This window comes from Ambystoma mexicanum, chromosome 3p (genome assembly GCF_040938575.1).
Source record: "Ambystoma mexicanum isolate Mex_15411 chromosome 3p, UKY_AmexF1_1, whole genome shotgun sequence".
Classification (NCBI taxonomy): Eukaryota; Metazoa; Chordata; class Amphibia; order Caudata; family Ambystomatidae; genus Ambystoma; species Ambystoma mexicanum.
This window is the reverse complement of record NC_090925.1, coordinates 595,160,654-595,181,739: the sequence shown is the minus strand read 5'-3', so window position 1 is coordinate 595,181,739 and position 21,086 is coordinate 595,160,654. Positions and strand designations below refer to the sequence as shown.

Here is a 21,086-nt window from a genome sequence, read left to right as displayed (position 1 = left end):
ACCTTAATTATTCAAATTAGTACATGAGTTTAGTATAAATAGCATTCAGTAAACTACGGTTCTTAGGGTCAGCTTCTCCTGTCTGTCAGCAAGTTGTTAAATTCAAAATAGATTACAATCTCTATATAACGGCATGCATCTTGCACTATACTTTACTGGCTGAGTGTATCAATTGCCCTTCTCACATGTTTAATTTGTTATTTAAAATGACCAATACGCGCATCTTGCCTTCACGCCCAGTCCTATTAGTGGCACGAGTCTAAATTCCAATGCGGTCACCATTTGTTAATTCCCTTTTATATTTCTGGTATGTCTCATGTGACACGTCACCATTCACGAGTCGATTCAGCAAGTTTCTGCAGCTCTAAATACCTAGAAATCCCCCCCCCCCTAACATGTCCCAATATTAGCAAATGTGGGTTTATTCATAATTATGGTGTTTATAAATCGCCATTTCGTAAATAAAGTTGGGGAAAAGAATTTTAAATATTATTTAATTTTGTCTAACAATGCACCATAATTTGTCTAAAATAATATTCCCAATTAGGTAATAGTGCATGGTAACTACTTTGATGCTTAAAAGATCCTGCGCGAAAAGACTAAGTTCATTGTAGGTCCAACTACCATTTAAGATTTCTTTTTGGAACTTCGTTCGATGGTCCCTACATAGGTCTAGCTACCACTGCTGTTTTTTGATATTATTTAGACATCTGACCTTTTGTTTAGGGTCAAGAAGTTATGCATTGCTTTTTCAAATTACAATTAAAGCTTATTTTAGAGGTTCTCACACTAAGAAATTACAGAAAGTACTTGCTGCCAGAGTTAGCTCCTCAAATGTTTTGTTCTGTGAAGTGCCTTATATAAAAGAACCCATTTCATGATCCATGTTCAAACCAAATTCTGTCGTATGCATGAATGTCAAGGAGTATGGGATCAGCTGCGAGACTAGCACAAGTTGCAAGCTGCATGTAACGAACATGTTACAGAACTAGGTTTGTCATCGTACATTTTCAAAAGTGTCCACTTGTCAATATGATCGATCTTCCACAATATAGTTGGCTGATATTTCGATACAAAACACTGCTTTAAAGCGAAGTGTAGGTTAGTGTAACAGGTTAACACATACTATTTGGCACACAGGATATGCTTAGTTTAATAAAGATTTTTATCCCGATTACTTCTGGTTTGCAACACAATTCCTGCTAGCATACTCACACGGGCCTTTGGCTCATATGGGTGGAGGAGACTGCTGCATTCTCTCTACATGTGCCCTTTTCAATTTGCAGCGAACAGAGAAAGGAGGGTGGGGGAAGCCCTAAAAAGGCAAGAGGAATGCAGGGCGATCTGTGCTTTTATTGAAAACGGTAACTTAAATAGCTAGGTTTGATACACGTGCAAATTTAATTAGCAAACCTACAGAATTGCTACACGAACACGTGTAAACTGCAAAAGGCGTGCTTTGAATATGAATTGGAAACTGGTTCAATGCATCGAAATTATAACTGAATCAATATTTGCATTAGTACCATATTTCAAAAATGCATTGCAATCATTTTAACACCTGAACGTGGATATGTTCTACTGAGGTTCAAATACAGCTCATTTCTTGAGTATTGCTCAGGGCCTACAAAACGCTAGGGCACCCCTGCTGTAGCATACAGCGGGATTAAGATTGGCTCCAACAGCACCTCACCTGAGCAGTAGTAACTTGGTGCATCCCCGGGAAAACTCCCTGAACTCAAGACAAATCCACGTGATCACCGCGCCGCAGAAAGCATCTACGCCAATGACGACACAGCAAAGGGATCAGATCACGTTTGCCCACATGCCCTGCAACACTACAACCCACCACCCCACTTACCTGTACTGCAACACACTGTATGGCGTCCTGTAGACCTGCAGCGACAGTTCTTCCCACTTACATGGGGCGGTGCCGACGCCACCGGGTCCTTTAAATATATATATTCCCTATCCCCCGCTCCACTTGGCAGCATCGATGGGCCAGTTCGCGTAAAATGAGGCAGTTTAAGACCCCCTTCACGTTTCAAAGGCCCCACGGTGCTTCCCAAAGCTTTCAAGTACACATGACCGCTATGTGCATTGAAAGAAACTGAGGGAATCGAGCAGTAAATAGTTTAACACCAACTATGGCAGGACAAGACCTTGGACCCACACTGTCCATGCTTTAGAGCAGGAGTCACCAAGTCCAGTTCAAGAGCCAATTCCCTCAAGAATTCATGATATCCACACAAAATGCATTTGAATACAGTGAATCCAAGTGAGAGTTATTAGAAAGCGAGTGGTCCAATAGGATAGTTGGGCCTCAAGGAACAGACTCCAATCTCAGGTCATCCATGTTAGTCTTCAGCACACCAAATCTAATACATGCACAACAAAGTAGTATTTTAAAAGGCCATTTCAAGCACTAATGCGCGAGGAACAAGAGTCACATTAAAAGGAAGGATGAGTCCCCGACTGCCTTCGACACACGATCCGACCTCTCCCGCCCCCCACCCCCAACAAAGGGGAGGGGTATTGGGAAATATTTTAAATGAATCCGCACGTAACAAAAAAAATGCCCATTCTGAGGATCCAGGTTGGAGTAAATGAACGGACTTCCCACTTTGGATTTACCTCCCCATTTACTTCCAAATGCCACCATTTATTCGGTTGCTGGAGTACCGTAGCCTCAGAGTTTGGTGTGGAGGAAATTAAGATTTTCCATCGTCTTGCAGTCCTGCATTTGATAGAGTGCGATGCCTAATCCTTCTCTCCCATTTTATGGAGTACACTGGTCGTCTTTGATAGGGGTGTAACCCCCTGCTCCGGACTGGACTTCTTGCCGTCCCTGTATTTCAATAATACCTTCCATATTTCATTTTTTACCAAAGGACTTTTTTTTTTTAATGGGAGTGGCGCTCATTTCTCATTAGTCTGCATAACTAGCGGCACTTCAATTGCTGGACACCATGTCCGTTTTGTTAAACAAGAAAATTATGATCGTGGTTTTGTACAAGGCTGACAAAGGCTGTAAGCAACTGGAAGGTCATAAGCAGCCACCCTTCACCCCCTCCTCCCCCGCCCAAAAAAACAAAAAGCAGACTAATGCTTCTGAACCAATACCCAGCTTCCTTTTCTTAAAGAAAAGGACACGGGAATTGCAGCCCAGTTTGTGGTGGCCAGATAAGATTCGATTCTGCAGATTAGTTCCAAGAAAACCTCAAGCCAAAAGGAATCCAAACGCACACCCCCACCAACATCCCCAATCCCCATAACGCTTCTAGAAGCGCCAAGTACTTACAGGCAGTCTGGTTGATCCCAGCAAAACAGACCTAGACCCACTCATTTAAGAGTGTCCGAAGTGCCTCCCAGCTTTCCAGTCCACCACCACCCAGAAAGCAAGTGCTCCTTTGATATGGATTGTCCCAAATATGAACGATTTGATTTTTAAACGTTACCTCATTTTTAATACTGCATTCCAGGGGCTTGTTTATTAATTCACCGTATACAAGGTGAATAACGTTCACTATTCCCCATCCGATGCCAATCTGCTATGGCACAGCTGCAGTGGATACTTGTAAAACTCCCTTTGTGATTCTTCCCCCCATCAAATCACTGGTTTCGACACCGCCACCTGCAGGCTAGGCTTTACTAGAACCCCCATCTAGTCATCAGGGCGCAATCAAACAGGATTGTCATGCATGTAGCCACGAATACTTTTAAGCAGGTCACACCTACAATACGACGTTTTACCACCAACACACAAGTCTGATCTCCATGAAGACTTAAATACCGCCCCATTATATTTTCTTCTGTTTCAAAACACTAAAGTATACATTCACAAACAATCACCCATAGGTTGCCGTTTCCCTACACGTTAAAAGGTACATCTGAATGCTTGCCCCCCCCCCTGACATTTCCCACTCTATGGCCTAGTTCCTCTCTGCCCCCCACTCACCAGTCTCAGTTGCCACTAAGAACGTGGTCAATGGCTTCCTCTACATAGCCTGTTCTGTGCCTAAGGTGGCGATGTGTGCAGTACATAACAGGAATGCAGGTGGGTATCGATAAACCGTTCAAATTATTTTTAAAAAAATCTCTACATTACTATAAGTGGTAAAAACATGGCAACATTCTGCTCTACTGATGGTCAAATGGAGGTATGCTTCACAAATTTAAATGCAGTAATTTCAAAGCCCATACTGTAATGAAAAATCATTACCACTGTACTAGTGGTAAAGATATGGGGTGAACATTGCCAGGATGATCTTGCCTAAATGATGGCCTGGGACTTACTCAGTCCGTGGTAGTGTCACGCACTTCTGATGGCTGGGTAGCAGTGTTTTCAACAGCCCAAAAAAAGTAAATGTGTGCATAATGCCTATCTACAACAACTTAACTTGCTATGTCAAGTAAGCAGCTGACATTTGTATATGCCTGGTACCAATTTGTTTTTGTGCGATTTATTTTCCCACTTCTGCGCTCCGTGTGTTGCCCCCATAGTTAACTGCTTTCTTCTCCCGATTTCTTCTCCTGCCTACTGACCTGCTTCCCAACCCACCCAGATTGGTTGAAGAGATCCACTTGGCTAAACCACATAGGACAGCCCATCAGCGAAGGGCAGCTCCTGTAGAAGCCGCCCCAGACCGTGCTGACCAGGGAAGCCTGCCGTCAGCCAGCAGCAACTGACACTAAGAGTGGCCTGGGTGGGTGGGGAATACAATTACTGTATTCCAGAACCCCCCCACCCCCACCACTCTCACCTTCATAACATAGCTTATCAAGGCCTGCTAGTAATAGCCCCCTCACTGCTGCACTTCAACCATTAAGCACCATTACAATAACTCCTGGGTGCCCATTTTAGGCGTTTCTAGGTGTTACCCCCTCACCCCATCCATCCAGGGACCTCTTCCACTGCTCAGGCTCTCAATCTAGGGAGACCACGGCTGGCGAGACCAGCCAATCGCATGGGACCTAGGAAAACAGCATTGAAGATAAACTCCAACCAAGTTTTAAGATATGCATACCCTGCACCACGTCCGTGGACACAGGCCGCAGGCACGGCAACCCATCCACGTACCATAGAATGCAGCTATGGCTATGGAATTTTAGGCTAGCCACTCACAGCCATCCACACTGAAACCCCCCGACGGATCACAACACTTCTGCCATTAGCATACACGCACTGGCATTAGCACCGTAAACAACCAACAGCACCAGCCCACATGCCTGACCTCTGGGCTGCTTACTGTAGCCTAGGCAGCCCACCCAAGTTCTAACCTAGTAAAATGCACACATGCATCTAGAAATTAACTCATCTGCTCCACGTGGCCTTAGGTCCCTGATGGAGTTCCAACCACACAGCGCATGGAGGCCATACAAACGGGTAAACGGGCCAACATAAATGACAAATACAATAATGCTTTTTCAAGGTCTAAATCATACCTTACCCAGGCCTAAACCATGCCTTACTCAGAATATAAAGAATAAAGCCAATTAAGACTATTTACACGAAAATTAGAAAGAACTCAGTGAAAGCTTTCAACCATATACATTACAACGTGTCCTTCCGTTCAGGAGGTGACCATTGAGCCCTGGTTTCTTTGTGGTTCCATATGACCAACAAGCTATACCTCAATCTGATGTATGATGGCATAAAAACACAATTTAAGACAACGTGTTCTACTGAGACCAACAACCGCCACAGACCATATCATGTGTTGACCATGTGTATTCCATGCTGGCAGTGCTGTTTGGTAATCCAGTTCCCACTAGTGTATAGCAAAACCTTACTCGGCAGGAGGTGTGGAATAGAACCTAAATTGGCGACAGCCTGGCTCGGATACCAACAGGCGAGAGGATTAAATCGAAGGAAGATAGGCATACAGCAAGGAAGTGATCCAGTTGAGGACAGTCTCTGATTTTGAGCAGGCGAGCTGAGTGTAAATTAACCAACATGCAAGCATGAATACTGTATATAGTCAGGCGGACCACCCGTGTGGAATTTTGTATTAGCATGGTTCTTCAAGCTAGCCAACATGGAGGGTGCAGGAAAGTCTTCGGTCCTGCACCCTCAGTGATTTGCCAATGGTTAAGGAGATGCTGGTTATAATTGCTCAGCTAGCAGAGGCCGTGGTCCCACATCAACACTGTCCCCTGGTGATGGCCAGGAGCAGAGTACCCCTCTGCCTTCACCTCTACAGCATAGGACTTTGCAATAGGTAGTAGCACCCCCAGAGTTCCCCGTCTTGAGAATCCAAACAAATCACTGAAGAACCCCCACCTCCCCCTTAAAGGCACAATATCACAAGCGATTGGGACAAAGTAATTCTGTCTTGTGTTATAACAAAAGCTTTTGGCTTTCAGACATAATCAGTGTGGCGTGTCCTACAGGAAATTGGGGGATTAATGGGGAAGACAAGTCTCACAGAGACCTGGAAGAAGTGTGGAACCCCGCTCCCAGCCTACCTTCCACGCCTTGCTATTCTCTGCCCCTCCCGGTGTCTGCAGACTTCAAATCAACTCCAGTGGCCTGCACCATGGTACACGCGTGGCTTTGTTATCTCAGTGCTGCATTTGAAAAACTGATTCCTATTGAAGGTGTTACACTTTACACCTGAGGATCAAAGAGGCAGCTTCCTTTCCATTGTGCTACGTGGAAGTTGGAGTCATCCAGGCCAGACAGCTCTCACACACCACCCCATGACAGCCTAACCGTGTTCACAAATCGAACACTAGATTAAATTGCTGTGGATGTATAATTGTGCGACACTAGCAGCCACCTTGCCACAACAAAGCATAAACGTACATGTGAAGTTCAATGTACCACCAGACTGAGTCAGTTAGACAATTCTAATTTGATTTAGATGTATTTACATTCGGTCCCTGCAGCTATGAGAACTGCATATACGACAACTTGTGGTGTGACACGGCAGGCAAGCATCTTGGGGTGTCAGCAAATGCATAGGCATTCACTATAAATGTTAGCAGGGAGCATTGCATTTATGAGCAGTTGGGGCTGGATCCCGATAAGCAGATCCCCTCAAACAGAATTACCTGCATCATTGGATTTAATAAAAGGGTTGTTACACATCAGTCAAAGCCCAATGGAAACATGCACACGCACATTTGTTGTAAGTTTGTGGCAGAATTTGTTTGATCAAATAGTGCTGTGGGTTCTGCAGGGTGAGCTTTCTACAATGGTCTCAGTACACTAGTTATATGTGGGCTCCATAATTAGCACTAAAATATAAAACAAAACCAGATTTTTTTGGAGGCGTTTTATTATCACACAGTTTTGCCAGATACAGACATACAACAATGTTGGATGGCCATGCTACCAACTACACTGTCAAGCCAATTCAAACTGCACTGTTAACCACATTAACGGGCATGCCACTTTCAACAGTCGAATGCTTTCAACTAAAATGAACACATTACGCTGCAACACCACTAGTATGGTATTTAGATAGGGCACCTTGGTATAAGACCCAAAGATACCACTGTAATGAGGGACACTTGCATTTCCAAAGAATATCAATATAAATGTTAAAGAAAGCCAAGTGTATTTTGTACAGCTTTGTTAGGAGGAAGCACAAATAAAAATCGTGTACCTCACTGGGTTTTGTTAACATTCTTGTGGTAGCTTCAATGCCGTCTCAAGCAGGGGAATGGCTAAGAATGTGATGGTGAAACTTTAGCGTACACCTTAACTGCAAACATTGCATTAAACAAAACAAAATTAATTTCACATGAAATGGTCAAGCTTCCTGATATTTTACAGCTGTAGGAGCGTCATAACTGTCAGCCATTGGATTGCTTTATGAAGGTGGTCACAGTAGGAAGTATACCACCCGGAGAGCAAGCATTGACGGACACGTTTTAACAGACAAAGCTGACTGTTGAACTGACTCCATATAATAGTAACAGGTGGAAAGGGGTCAAACTCCACTTGGATGACCCTCCCGTTTAAACAGCCTTTGGCCAAAAAGGATAGGTCTGATCAGAAACTACACATTTTGAAAACATGCACCCGTCTGTCATTTTTAAAAACCCAAGAGCACTGTCAAAGCAAGGTCACACTCCCACAAATTAACTTTGTGCAAGTTCAGAATTTTGAGAACAGTCAGACTAGAAACTAGAAGTAATTATTTTCTATAGCTGTGACTGCCCTGCACAGAAGATGCATCACAATGGTAAATGCATTGCTTCCAAATAGTACTTTTATTTCAGTAAATACTCTAAGCCAGAAGAAGAATGAGTGTTACAGGATGGTACAATCGCTATTAACCAGAAATGTAAGAGTTTCTCCAGAGTAAAAACCGCCAGACAATGTAGTAAGTGGAGGGGGGGGTCTTTTGTCAGTTGGAGCCATACAATGTTAACATGGGCGTGGAACAATCCTGCCAACGGCACAGTACAAATAGTTGTTAGCCAGGGATAACAAGTCCCTGCAGGTTTTGACTGTTAGACAAGAAAAGCCAGATCATTAACTTGTAACTGTGGACTCTGTAAAAGAGCAGTGCGAATCACAAATCCACCAGTCTAGTGCAGGTATATTCCTATCCTCTGCCACATGTAACCTTGAACAGCGCTGCGCCGTTTCACTACATTACACAAGTCAGCCTCCTTTTGCACCACATGCAATGTTTTTAGTTTTAACTTGTTCAAGAGCCTTTTAGAACAATTGCCGCCTCGTGGGGGCAGGGAAACTGGCTTTTTTTGTTAATGTGACAGTAAAAAACGAAGCAGGTAGTCCATCTCTGGAAGGAAGGGTACACTTAACCAGAACCACATCTAATGAAACTCCATAGAAAGTGTGCACCTGTGCTCTAGCGCATGTACAGCTCTTGCTCTCCTGTGGAAAATACCATGTTCAGAGATCACAACTGCCCTGTACCTCTGAGGCTGTATTTAAAGCTGCATCTCTGTCATAAAAATCTAAGTTTTGCTAAACAATCATGATATCTGGAAATATAAGCCATACCTAGGGTTTAGTATGGTGGTCTATTGGCTCACAATCCAAGCCCCATCTGATTTCAATTGCCAACCCCGTAAGCTCAGGCAATGAGGATTCCAAGCACCTGCATGCCTGCAGTCCAGTGAATGGGACAAAGGACAGAATGCCTGCGCCCTTTGGTATTGGGAGGATGGGTAACTCCTCACTCCCAGCGACTCAACAGATCTCCTGGCATCCTGGTTTCAAAGAGGCCATTACATAACTGCGGAGGCCTTCACAAAGGGATTTTGAATTACAAGGCTAGAGAAGGGGCGAGTTTATGCAGTCAGGCATTGCACAAGGGAAAATGGATCCATTTAGATTGCAGGAAGTGGTAGGAGAGAGGAAGGAAAAGCCACAGAAAAGTACTTTGGGTGTGATGCAAACAATCACAGGTTCTCAACAAGTATTAGACTGGTTATCGCCAGTGGCTCTGACTTTTATAAGAGAGGTGGGGGGGGGGGGGGGGGGCTTCCCTTGATTGAATTTCTTCCTGGATTTCAAGAATATGGACAGTTTGGGAGAGGTAGCATTTATCAAGTCCACAGCCAGTGAAGCAAATGAGAGCTCCAAGAGGACAAGCACTGCTCCCTAGCCATCCATTGGGCACATAACTGCTACTGGAGCAAGATCTGCCTGCTGCACTTGTAGCCAGAACCCCGCTGGAGGTGAAGGACCTCTGCAAATTCAGACAAAACGTATATAACTTCAATTCAAAAAGGGCCTCGGAGATAGACAAAGCCAGGACAGGGAATTCTGCAAAATATCAACATAATTATAATAAAAGCGCACAACAGTCTAAGCAATTCAGAATGAACAGTTTTCACTGGATTAAACATAAAAACATAAGACATGTGAGGGATCCAATACCAAATGAGTATTGCAAAAATGAAATGAGGTACACATAAAGGAGTAAAAGTTGTGTACACTGCATAAACGCCTCTACAACCCAAAGTGCTGGAACATATCAAAATTCCCCCAATTCATCATAAGATAACTATAATATGGAGATACATTTTTATTTGACACAAAACAGTCATCTGACAGAGGTTTATGCAGCAAGTTTCTCAAGCGCCCGGGTGATATTGTCCCCATACAAATAGTTGCCAGGAAACGGCATAGGCCACATTGTATACGTGGTATATTATAAAATACGGGGCTCCTGGTGTACTCGGCACACGACTGCAGGCTATGCTGCGGTCTGGAGTCTTACCACGCCCGCCCCCCCCGTTTTTCAGTACCGACAATCCCATGTGGACGTTGCACCAATCCATTCTGGACTAATCAGCACCTTGATGCTGTAACACCGACTCATCCAGTCGACAGAAGAGCGGATTGGACCCATATCGGGTAACCGAATCCTACATCCCCCAGTCCGGACGATATGGACACCCAGACCTTACCTCCATACAGTTTTTTTTTTTTTTTTTTAAAAAAGTTTATTGATTTTTCAACACAAACAACAATACAAACCAAACCGTAGTGCAATTAACAATATTACAATAAAGCATTTAATCATTAGTGCGCACTACCTCCCTGATCCCTCCCCCCTCGCGAGCCAGTTTCCATGTCACATTCCGTATCTGCCGCACATGAGCGGGCCTCGTTGTCATCCGACCCTCCCGAAGCCATCCCTGTCCCAAATATGCAAGATATCAAAGTCCTCCATGCCATCCAAGAGGCCAGTTCCTCCTCCCAAGACATACAACTCGCCTCCTGCCACACTGCTGTCTCGGCCTCCGCCCATTTCTGTAGGTCATTCCACCACACCTCAACCCGTGGCTTGCTACATTTTTTCCAGCCCATGGCTATTCTCCGTTTGGCCAGCACATACGCCAAGTCTTTCAGTTTACACACATGTTTCTGCTTCCTAGGTCTGGAAAACCCACCCAGCAGGCATGCCCAGGCGGTGTCTATGGCAAGCGTGACCCCTTTCTCTCCTAGCTTGCGCGCCACCTCCCTCCAGAACCCCTCGATCACTGGGCATGCCCAGAACATATGCGTCATGTCCGCATTTTCTTCGTCGCATTTAGGGCACGCCTGTCTGCCCGCATTCCGGAATTTGGATATCCGCAGTGGGGTCATATACGCTCTGTGCGTGACATATAGCTGTACCTGCTGCAGTCTGGCATTTCGAGATACTTTCCTGTGGTATCTTAGAGCCCGTTCCCACATCCCATCTCCCATCTGGGTCCCCACCTCGCACTCCCATTCCGATCGTAGGCCTGTCAATTCCTTCCCAACCTTCAACATCACCATCTCATACAACCTAGAGATCTCATGTCCCCCTTCCGTCGTGTCGTATATCCCTTCCAGCATAACCTCCGATTCGTCTGCCAAGGTAAATTCAGGCCATAGTTCCCGAATTTTCCTCCCCAATCTGTGGTATGTTACATATTGGCCTCCATGTAATCCAACCTCCCCGCTAAGTTCCTCAAACGCTCTGATGGCACCCTCCTGCCACACATCACCCAATGTCACCAACCCCACAGATTCCCAATAGGTCCTAATAATCCCCCTCAGCTGTCCGTCTACCCCCGCCAGGGCAACTAGTGGAATCTGCGGAGAACACGGGAGTGGGTCTCCCATCAGTTTGCATGCTCGTCTCCACATCTTCCATCCCAGCCTCACCATCGCCGGGTACTTTCTCGTAACAGTTTCTGGCAACCAAATGACTTCCTTCAGGAAAAATGGGGCACAATCATGCCCGAATAATCTAAGTTCTGGGGTCTCTTCGTCGGAAAGCCATTTGGATACAAACTGTAGTTGGCTCGCTATGTAATAAGCCTCAAAGTTTGGGAGTCTAACTCCCCCTTTTTCATGAGAGTTCTGCAACTTCCAGAGTGCTACCCTGTTTCGAGTGCCATGCCACAGGAACTCTCTGCAAACCCCATTTATTTTAGCAAAAAAACCCTTAGGGATCATATATGGGATGTTACTAAAGTAGTGTAGCAGCCTAGGCAGAACCACCATTTTAATCATTGCTCCACGCCCCATCATCGCCAGGGGCAACTTCTGCCAGAAACTCATGCATGCGCGTATCTTCTCAACAGCCATCTCAGTGTTACACTTATGTTCTTTCTCTACCGTGTGGTAGACATCTATTCCCAGGTAACGAAACGTGTTAACTGCCCAGGGCACCTGTAGCACCGGCAGCCTCTCTATGGGGACACCCGTATAGCAGCCCAATGGGAAAATGTTCGACTTCTGGGGGTTGACCGCTATGCCTGACAACCTCGCATATCTCCCCATCACGTCCAGGATATACTGTAAATTCTCCTCCGGATGACTCAGGTACAATAACAAGTCGTCCGCATACAGGGATATCAGATGCTTTTCCCTCCCAATCTCAATACCCACAATGTCGTACTGCTGCCGCAGGTACAGTGCCAGGGGTTCCAGGGCCAGGATATACAGCATCGGGGACCAAGGACACCCCTGTCTAGTGCCTCTGCTGAGTTGCCATCTCTCGGATATGATTGCCCCCGTCCGGACCCTGGCCAGTGGAGCACTATACAGCAGCTCCGCCCATCTAACGTATCTTGGACCCAGTCCGTATTCTCTCAAGGCCGTCAGCAGCCACCCCCAATTAACCGAATCGAAGGCCTTTACAGCATCCAACGACACTATCGCCATTTCCCCGTCGCTAATGGATCCCATCTCTATCACCCGGTGGAGGCGTCTGTGGTTTTGGGTGATATTCCTCCCCGGGACATACCCTGTTTGGTCCGGGTGTACCAGTTTACCTATCACCCTCCGCAGTCTGTTTGCCAGGACAGCCGTTAGTATCTTGCTGTCCTGATTCAGCATAGATACTGGCCTGTACGACCCACAACTATGCCTGGGTTTATTGGGCTTAGGGAGCGGTACAATGACCGCCTCTCTGAGCGATTCCGGCAACCTCCCCGTCTCGAACGCCTCATTGAGCATATCAAGCATCGGGGGGAGCACTTCCGCTCCAAAGGTTTTGTAAAATTCGCTGGGCAGGCCGTCCGTCCCTGGGGTCTTACTAGTGGGTAGTTGCCGGACAACCGCCTCCAACTCCTCCAATGTTATCGGGGCATCTAATTCCTCTCTTTCTTCCGTGCTTATCCTGGGCAGCCCAATATCTTGCAGGGTCTCCAGCATATCCTCCCGGTCACCGCCACCCGGATCCCCGTACAATTCCCTATAGTAATTCACAAATTGTTCGTTTATGCCCTCTTGGGTATCTATCTGCTTCCCATCCTCTCTAGTAATCGTCCTAATCGGGGGTCTCGGGGTTTCTTTCTTATATAGCCATGCCAGGAGACGGCCCGTTTTGTCTCCTCCCGCGTGTTGTCTCTCAATATATTTTTTATAGTTTAGGTTACAGAGCCTCCCCCAATGTTCCGTACACTGCTGTTGCAGTTTAAGCACCAGCTCGTTGTCTATGGGCTCGCTCTTCAACGCCCGTTCCAACTGGCTTTCTGCCCTCTGTAAATCAACCAGGACCCCATTCTGCAAGCCTTTCGATTTGGCAATCGCCACCCCTCGCATCACAACCTTAAAAGCCTCCCACAGAGTTCCCGCCGAATCAACGCTGCCAGTATTGGTATCGAAATAACTAGCTATTTCCTCCCGCATATCTTCCCTGAAAACCTGGTCTTTAAGCGCCTCTGCGCGCAGACGCCACGTCGGGATCCGCGCTCTGGGGCGGCCATATTGCCAACCCACCACCAATGGCGAGTGGTCCGATAGGACCCTCGCTTTATATTCCGCCCTGGACACCTCTGTCAAGACATCCGATGTGGCAAAGATATAATCAAGCCTGGTGTGCAACTGCTGCGGGGCCGAGTAGTGTGAGTACTGTCTCACATTGGGGTGCTTAGTCCTCCACACATCCTCGAGCTCGAAGTCTCGCAGCAGCGTCCGCAGCGCCCGGGCTGCCGGGGCGGGCCTAGTCACTTTATCGTCGGATCTATCCATCCCCGGCTCCAACACACAGTTAAAATCCCCTCCCCAGAACACCGCACTCCCAACACACCAGCTCAGGCTGGCACTCATAGTCCGATAGTACTCTGCCGTGCCCTGGTTCGGGGCATACGTGTTCACTACACACATCTCTTTATTCTCGATTGCCCCTCTTACCATAGCCAGGCGCCCCTCAGTATCCAAGATTTCCTGCCTCAGTTGAAACGGGACATGTGGCGCCACCCAGATCAGTACACCTCTGGCATAAGCCGAGTACGTGGATCCCACCACCGTTCCACCCCACTTTTTCTTTACCAGCTCCAGTTTATCTCGGGTCAAATGCGTTTCTTGCAACAATGCGATGTCTATCTTTTGCCTTCTCAAGTATAGCATGACTTTATTCCGTTTTAGATAGCTATTGAGACCCCTGACGTTCCATGTTAGCAATTTTAGCTCCCCCATAATTCACTGGTATCCTGCCCACTCCCCCCCAACCCACCCCGCTCATCCGTGCCGTCCAGATATCTCATCCAAAATGTACTCCCAGGGCTCGCGGTCAAACTTAAACTCCCCAACGCTATGTACACCCCAACTTTCCCCGCACCCCCCATTCCCCCCACCCGTCCCCCCAACACCCTCCCCAACTGTTGCCCAGCTCCACCTCGGGAACTCAGGCCCCCCCACATCTAGTTCTGGCTGTTACACACAGAGCCCAGTAGGGTAAAGTCGCCCTAACGGCCACTTAACTAAAAAACACTAAATGGGGGTGAATGGACTAGCCCCGAAAGGCTCCTTCGTATAACCACAGGTACGGTGCAAACAGTGCATTGATCATTCAGTTCCAGGCCCGACCTCCCCCGGCCATAACAGTAACTATATTCAAGTCCCATAGTCTTCTGGCTGCACTCTTTATCGTCGTAGCGCACTTAACTCTTATTGCCACCTTCATCAGCCTGGACCTCCGGCTCCTGGGGGCTGCCCTGCATGTCCAACCAACCCATGGCTTCCTCAGGCGACTCGAAAAACAAGGATCTGTTGTTGTGGATCACCTTCAATTTGGCCGGGTAGAGGAGCATATACTTCTTCCCCGCCTCTCTAAGTCTCCTTTTGACCGCTGCAAAGTTCATCCGACTCCTCTGCACCATCATGGTGTAGTCTGGGTAGGCCGTTATGGTGGCCTCCCCCCTCTTGATGGTTCCTCCTTTGCGAAAATGCTCCAAAATCCTCTCTCTGTCTCGGTAGTTAAGGATTTTGGCTATCATTGGCCTGGGCGGACCGCCCGGCGGAGGCCTCCTGGCCAATGCTCTATGCGCTCGCTCCACCGCAAAACCCTGCGACAGCACTCCCCCAGTGATCTCTTGGAGCAACATATTCTCAATGAAGTCCGTGGGGTTGTGACCCTCCAATCCTTCCGGGATGCCCACTACACGGATATTATTCCTCCGGGCGCGCCCTTCTGCTTCTTCGGCCCTGTTCTCCAGGTTGCGCACTTTCTGTTCCAAGACATGCAGGTCGGCCTTGTGTGAGGCGCAATCTGCCGTGTTGGCGCTCCCCTCCTTTTCCAGGCTCTCCGTGCGCTCCGACAGAGTCCTCACATCTTGTCGAAGTAGGTTCACCTCCTCCCGAACTTCTCCCACTTTGAGGTCAAGCACTGTTTTCAGGTCCGCCACCACCATTTCGAGCTTGGCTTCCCAAGCGGTTTTCAAATCCGCTTTCAATTCTGCGAGCGCAACTAACACGTCCTGATTTGGGCTAGCGGCGGCCATGCCGCCTGCAGATGGCTTCTCCTTGCTCCGAGCACTTTCTGGGCCTGGTGGTGTCTTGGTAAACTCATCCAATGTGGGTTGTTTCACTTTCTGTCTGACGGATTTATTCGCCATTCCACCACCACTGTATGTCGCGGGCCCGTACACTCCCGCCTCACCCCCACCCCGGGAGAGAGGAGCCCACCTTCCGCTCGCAATGGAGCGAGTCGCTTCTCCCGCACCAAGTGTACCTCCGCAGTCACTCCTTCCGCCACTCGACTGGGTCCCTACCAGCGAGTTCCTACACAATGTGGGCCCTCCGTCCCAAGGCTGCCGCTTGACCAGCACGCGATGCTCCGGCACCCAAGGCGGGTGGTCAGCTCGGGTGGGTCCTAGTGCCGACCACTGACCGTCACTGTCCAAAGCCCGTGATAAGTAATCGGTGCCCACCGAGACTCGCCGGTTCTCTCCTAGAGGCCATTCTCACACTTCACAGCTTACTTTGCCACCGATCACTACGAGAATGCCTCTTCATCGCCCCGCATGTATCTCCTCCGTTGTCCGGCATGGCCGCCATCTTCCCTCCGTCCGGGCCGTGACTCCCGGATCTTCGATCGCAATTTTTCTGTTGTTGCCGGGCTTACGAAGGATTCAGCTCCTCAATATTTATGCAGCATACATTCATGGACGGGTTCCTTCGTTCCTGACTCGCGAAAGTTAGTCTCAATGCACTTTTACACAGGATAAATGCAGGATCTTCAGGAGCTCTTCCAAGAGCGCGTCCTCTCACATGGCTTCCAAGCCACGCCCCCCCTTACCTCCATACAGTTATATCAACTAAATGCAAGTCCACAAGATACTCCCACAGTAAAGGTACCCTGTCCTGATGAAGGCCGACCCAACAGCAGCTTTACTAACCCAGCTCTCGTAGGCCGAAACAGTCGTGTTGACAATATGACTTAAGTGCCAGTGCCCCATTTACGCATTGTGCAGATTAGTGCCAAAAAAATTGTACTGTTAATCCCGATAGGACTGCAGAGAATCAGAATTCAAAATACTGGCTGGTGTGTGATGCTCATTTATCGACCTCGGAAGGATGAAAGGCTGAGTTTGGCCCTGCCGGGATTCGAACCTGCGTCAGCAGGCTCTGCACGGATGTCCAAGCGGGCGCTCTACTCGCTGTGCCACTTGACCAGCTGGTTGAGCACTAAACATATCATGTATAGATATTGTATGTAAGTTGTTGAGTATCATTGTGTAACATTGTGAATTGATAATCAATGCTTTTTTGTGTATTAAACTTGCCAAACAGCAATCATTGTCACCATGTGGTAATCAATAATAGGAGTGAGTGTCTTTGGGTTCAATGTCATTGCTCATTTGTTTTTGAGCACATCATATATGGGGTAAATGGAAGCAGGGGTGTCGTCCGCAGGTTCCCTATGATAATGTTGCCACAAAAAACGACTCCATTATCACATGGAACTCCTTATCAGTACTAATCGAACTAGACTAAGCATGCTCCCTGCATCCAACAAACCAGAAAAAATTAAGGTACGATTGGAAGGCCCCAGCACCTTTGGTCCATTGCTCGGACCATAAAGACTGGTTACCACAGTTGGGTGATCCACTGGAGGGAGGTGGGGGGGGGGGAGAAATGTTTACACAGCGATTAAACTCCGGACTATAGCGTAGAAAACAGGGAGCCAGCCAACGTAAGCAAAACCACAGGCACTCACCCATCAGGTGTGTCAATTACCGAAATAGTCGGTCATGGGTAAAAGTACGACAGATTTTAGGTATCCAGCATCATACAGTAAGCTGGAACTTCTGAAGGTAAACAATGAGTTAGTCATAGCTTGCTGCAGATGCATGTCCTACATGAGTTGCAATATTTCACATTATATATAAATCCCATTGGTTTAAAATTGTTTTTCGAGGCATTTAAATTCTCCCTTTCACACATTCCTAGTTTCAAAATGAGAGGATTGCCCTCAGGAAAATCTATTGCGACCACTCGCCACGATTTTGCAGACCGTGAGAAATGTTGACTGAATTGTTAATCAGATATTACAAGTTACTCACGTACCATATTGGCACCATGAAAATATTACTCTTGGACTAAATTACATACACCCATTAAAATATGGGCGGTTATGGATGACAGTGAGCAGAAAATGTGCTACCTCAGTGGTGGGCTGCAGTGAGGAGAAAGTAAAAAAAACACAAAAAAAATTGATGCACCATCTGTCTCAGGTCAAATCGGTATAACTCCGTTTCAAAATAGCCCCTTCCTCAGTATACTAACCATAAACCAAACAAGTACATACATTAAATTAAAGTGAAGAATGGAAAGGATTGCCGCATGCGTTATACAAGCACACCAAACTTAGACAAAAGATAATGTATAAGGCATCTTCATTGATCAAAGAAATGACGTGAACACAGTAACAAAAGTGTGGGTCAAAAAACGCAAATATGTAAGTGAGCATAGTTGTACTATGCAATGGATAGGTTACCGTGAAACCCCATGGGGTCCAGGGATACATTGGGGCTTAACAATTCTGGTCACTATGTTTGTGTAGAATGGGTTTGGGAAAGTGTTAAGAGGCGAGTGATAGAAAAGCTTCCAGTAGTCAGCAGTCGAAATATAACTGGACACTTCTCGCCACCGTCCCTCGCTAATATAAGTAGGGGGAAAGGGGGGCGGGGTGCGCTTTGGTTTGAAGACGATGGCTAAAGATTCCAGTTGTGCGTGACGAAACATTAAGTTTATCAGCTTAAAAAATGAACATCTTTCTAAGGGAAGCGTGTGGGGGACTGTATAATTGTAGGTTGGAATCAGTTTGTTTCGTAATAGAGAAAAAAGACTTCTGGTGGAGGTTTACTTAAGGCAAGATCTTCTGGTAGCAAGTGTTAATCAAGTCTTCACAACGAAATCATTGATCTGGAGCAAAGCTTCCATGTCGTAGACCCTTACAGCAAAAATCTATTCCCAACAAAGGACACATTGTGTTCCGCAAGCTGATAGGAAATCACGCACGAATGTGAGACCAGAGATGAAAATCCTTTCGTGGTAGACAAAAACGGTCTGAACGGCAAACAAGCTTAAGAAATGCCGATCATTATCAGGGAGATCGACAGCGTGGGGCGGCGCATCTATAGAGCACGTTTGCGAGCTGAGCGTTCATTCAAAAAAAAAAAAATAAGAAAATAGTCTTCGTTTCTCGGAACGCACAGAAAACTGGATCAAATACACTGAAATCGATATTATCAGCAGCCTAAAGAGATTCGGGCATATAGAGAGGAGGCGCATAAAGGAAAGAAAGAAACTACTCTCAGGGCCTACCACTATGTCACCCCACCCCTCCGTGGAAATCGAGATCCAAGGTCTTAGAATAGCTAGGATTTCTTTTATTAAAAGACATGTACGCTCACCCCACAGTTACCGTCAGCTTTAATGGCGCTCAGAGACTGGGCTAGGCCACACGCCCCCGCACAGCACCGGCCGCGCCTCTAGCCGCACCCCTCCCAATTTGCATCTTACATGTCGCTGCATACACACGGGTCTAACTACCTCGCCAAACCTGTCACCCCAAGTTGATCTGTAGGCCCCAGCGTTAAAAAGCGACACTCACCGCGGCAGTCGGTTTAACAATCCTCACGGCAAATCGCCCAAAAAAAACAGCCGTAGCCTTTCCGTCCTCGGGCAGCCTTACGGTCGTTTTCTTACTTCCGTTAAGCTCGTCACTTCCGCTTCCGGAAAACTCCACCCAGAGCCCTGCCACAGTAAGAGAAACTGACTGTTCTAAGAACGTAGTGACACAAAAAAGGGACTCGTGAAACAGACGCAGGTCCATAACAGCAGAGGCGGCCATGTTAGATGTGAGGGTCCTCACCATCCTTCATCCCCCAGTAGTGGGTTGCAGCAGCCTGTACATTGATGTGCACGGAGCCCAGTACTTCAGGTAACATTTTGAGTCTGGTGACTGCCGCAGCGCATGCGCCATTCCGAAGCTACGAGTGTCTTGCTTATTTCGCTGTGGGGAGCTAACTGATATCCTTTGTGGATGTGTTATTAAATAGCTAAACGTTTTGGTATGGAGTTACATGGAATACCATGAAAAGGAAACGAAATTTATAACACGCATTGGCAAAACCAACACATTTTTTTTTTGTTCGGGCATGCAGAGCCGTCCTTAGGGGGGCGAGACGGGCGACCGCCCTGGGCACCACGCCCCCCAAGGGCGCCTTTTGCCCCGCCACGCCAGCTCGGGGGAGTCTTTCAAGGGCTCCCCTGAGCTGGTGTAGTGGCAGGCGCCTCATTGTCATTGAATGAACCTGCGGCAGCGGGCTCATTCAATGACAATGGGGTACTAACGGTAAGAGGTTAAAAAAAAAAAAGTTGCCCTTCCTGGCCCCGCCCCCTTCCGCCCCACCCCCTGTTAACCATGGGGGGTGTGGTGGGTGAGGGGGGGCGCCAATTCGCCCAGGGCGCTGCTGCCCTTAAGGCCGGCCCTGCGGGCATGGGATATCATAGGGCATAGTGCATGAAAAGAGTACACATTACGTCAGGTTGCAATTGAAAACATTCAATTTGTTGTAAAATGTAGGTAACGTTCTGGATGATAGTACTGTCAGGTGTATTGACCCATGTTCGAGTTATTATGCTGCAACATTTGGTGCTGCGGGCTTAGAAAATCCAAGATGGCTGAAAAGCCCACATTTGCGCCAGAATCCAGGAAAACCGCGCAGTTTTTGCGCACACCAAAATGGTCGCCTGACCTGCCACCCACCAGTGCGAGCGTGATGGGCCAGAAGCGCCATGAGTGAAACGTGGTGCCAAAGGAAAAACAGCAGTGCCTGTTAGGTCAAAAAGCACTTTGAAATCACCTTTTGTTTCTCTGAATGCAAGCTCAAAATGCCTATTTCAAACATTGCAAGATATTCAAAAATCTTACTGAACACCAGCAGACGTCTGGTAGAATGAAGTCTTGTGTGCATACAAAATCTGGAAAGATTAAAAGCCTAAAATAATGTTCATAACAAAAATGGCTGAGCTGTGGATGTCAGCAGCTCAAGTGAAATTGGATGTAAAGCCACAAAAATCAAAATGTTTAAAATAAATGAGTGACCTACTTTTGAGTGTCACATAGGTTGTAGCTGTTTAAATGTCATAGTTTTGAACTTAGAATCAGCGTTCTAGCTGCATGTGTACAAATTGTAAGTTTGATTTGAATGAAATAAAATTGGAACAAAAGTGACCTTTGGCTGAAGCCTGGCTTAAAGGGATTGAATTCTGCCCGGCAACTACCCCCGACAGGAGTTGAAACTTGCCTAGCAACTGCATTCACAGGCCTGATCTGCCTTCTGCTGCCCCCACCAAAAGGAGATTACACCTCTCTGATTGA

The 21,086-nt window shown here is 47.1% G+C and overlaps 1 protein-coding gene across 2 annotated transcripts in view; it reads right to left on the bottom strand.

Moving 5' to 3' along the window:
* Positions 1 to 19,476, bottom strand: part of YWHAB (tyrosine 3-monooxygenase/tryptophan 5-monooxygenase activation protein beta) — a 114,355-nt gene extending 94,879 nt beyond the window's left edge. The window contains exon 1 of one of the 2 annotated variants that reach the window (XM_069651350.1): positions 19,314 to 19,476. The gene's annotated coding sequence lies outside the window, so the exon portion shown is untranslated. Of the gene's footprint in view, positions 1 to 19,113; positions 19,222 to 19,313 lie in introns of those variants that run through there. The other variant, XM_069651351.1, reaches the window with a different exon arrangement.
* Positions 19,477 to 21,086: the final 1,610 nt, after the last annotated feature.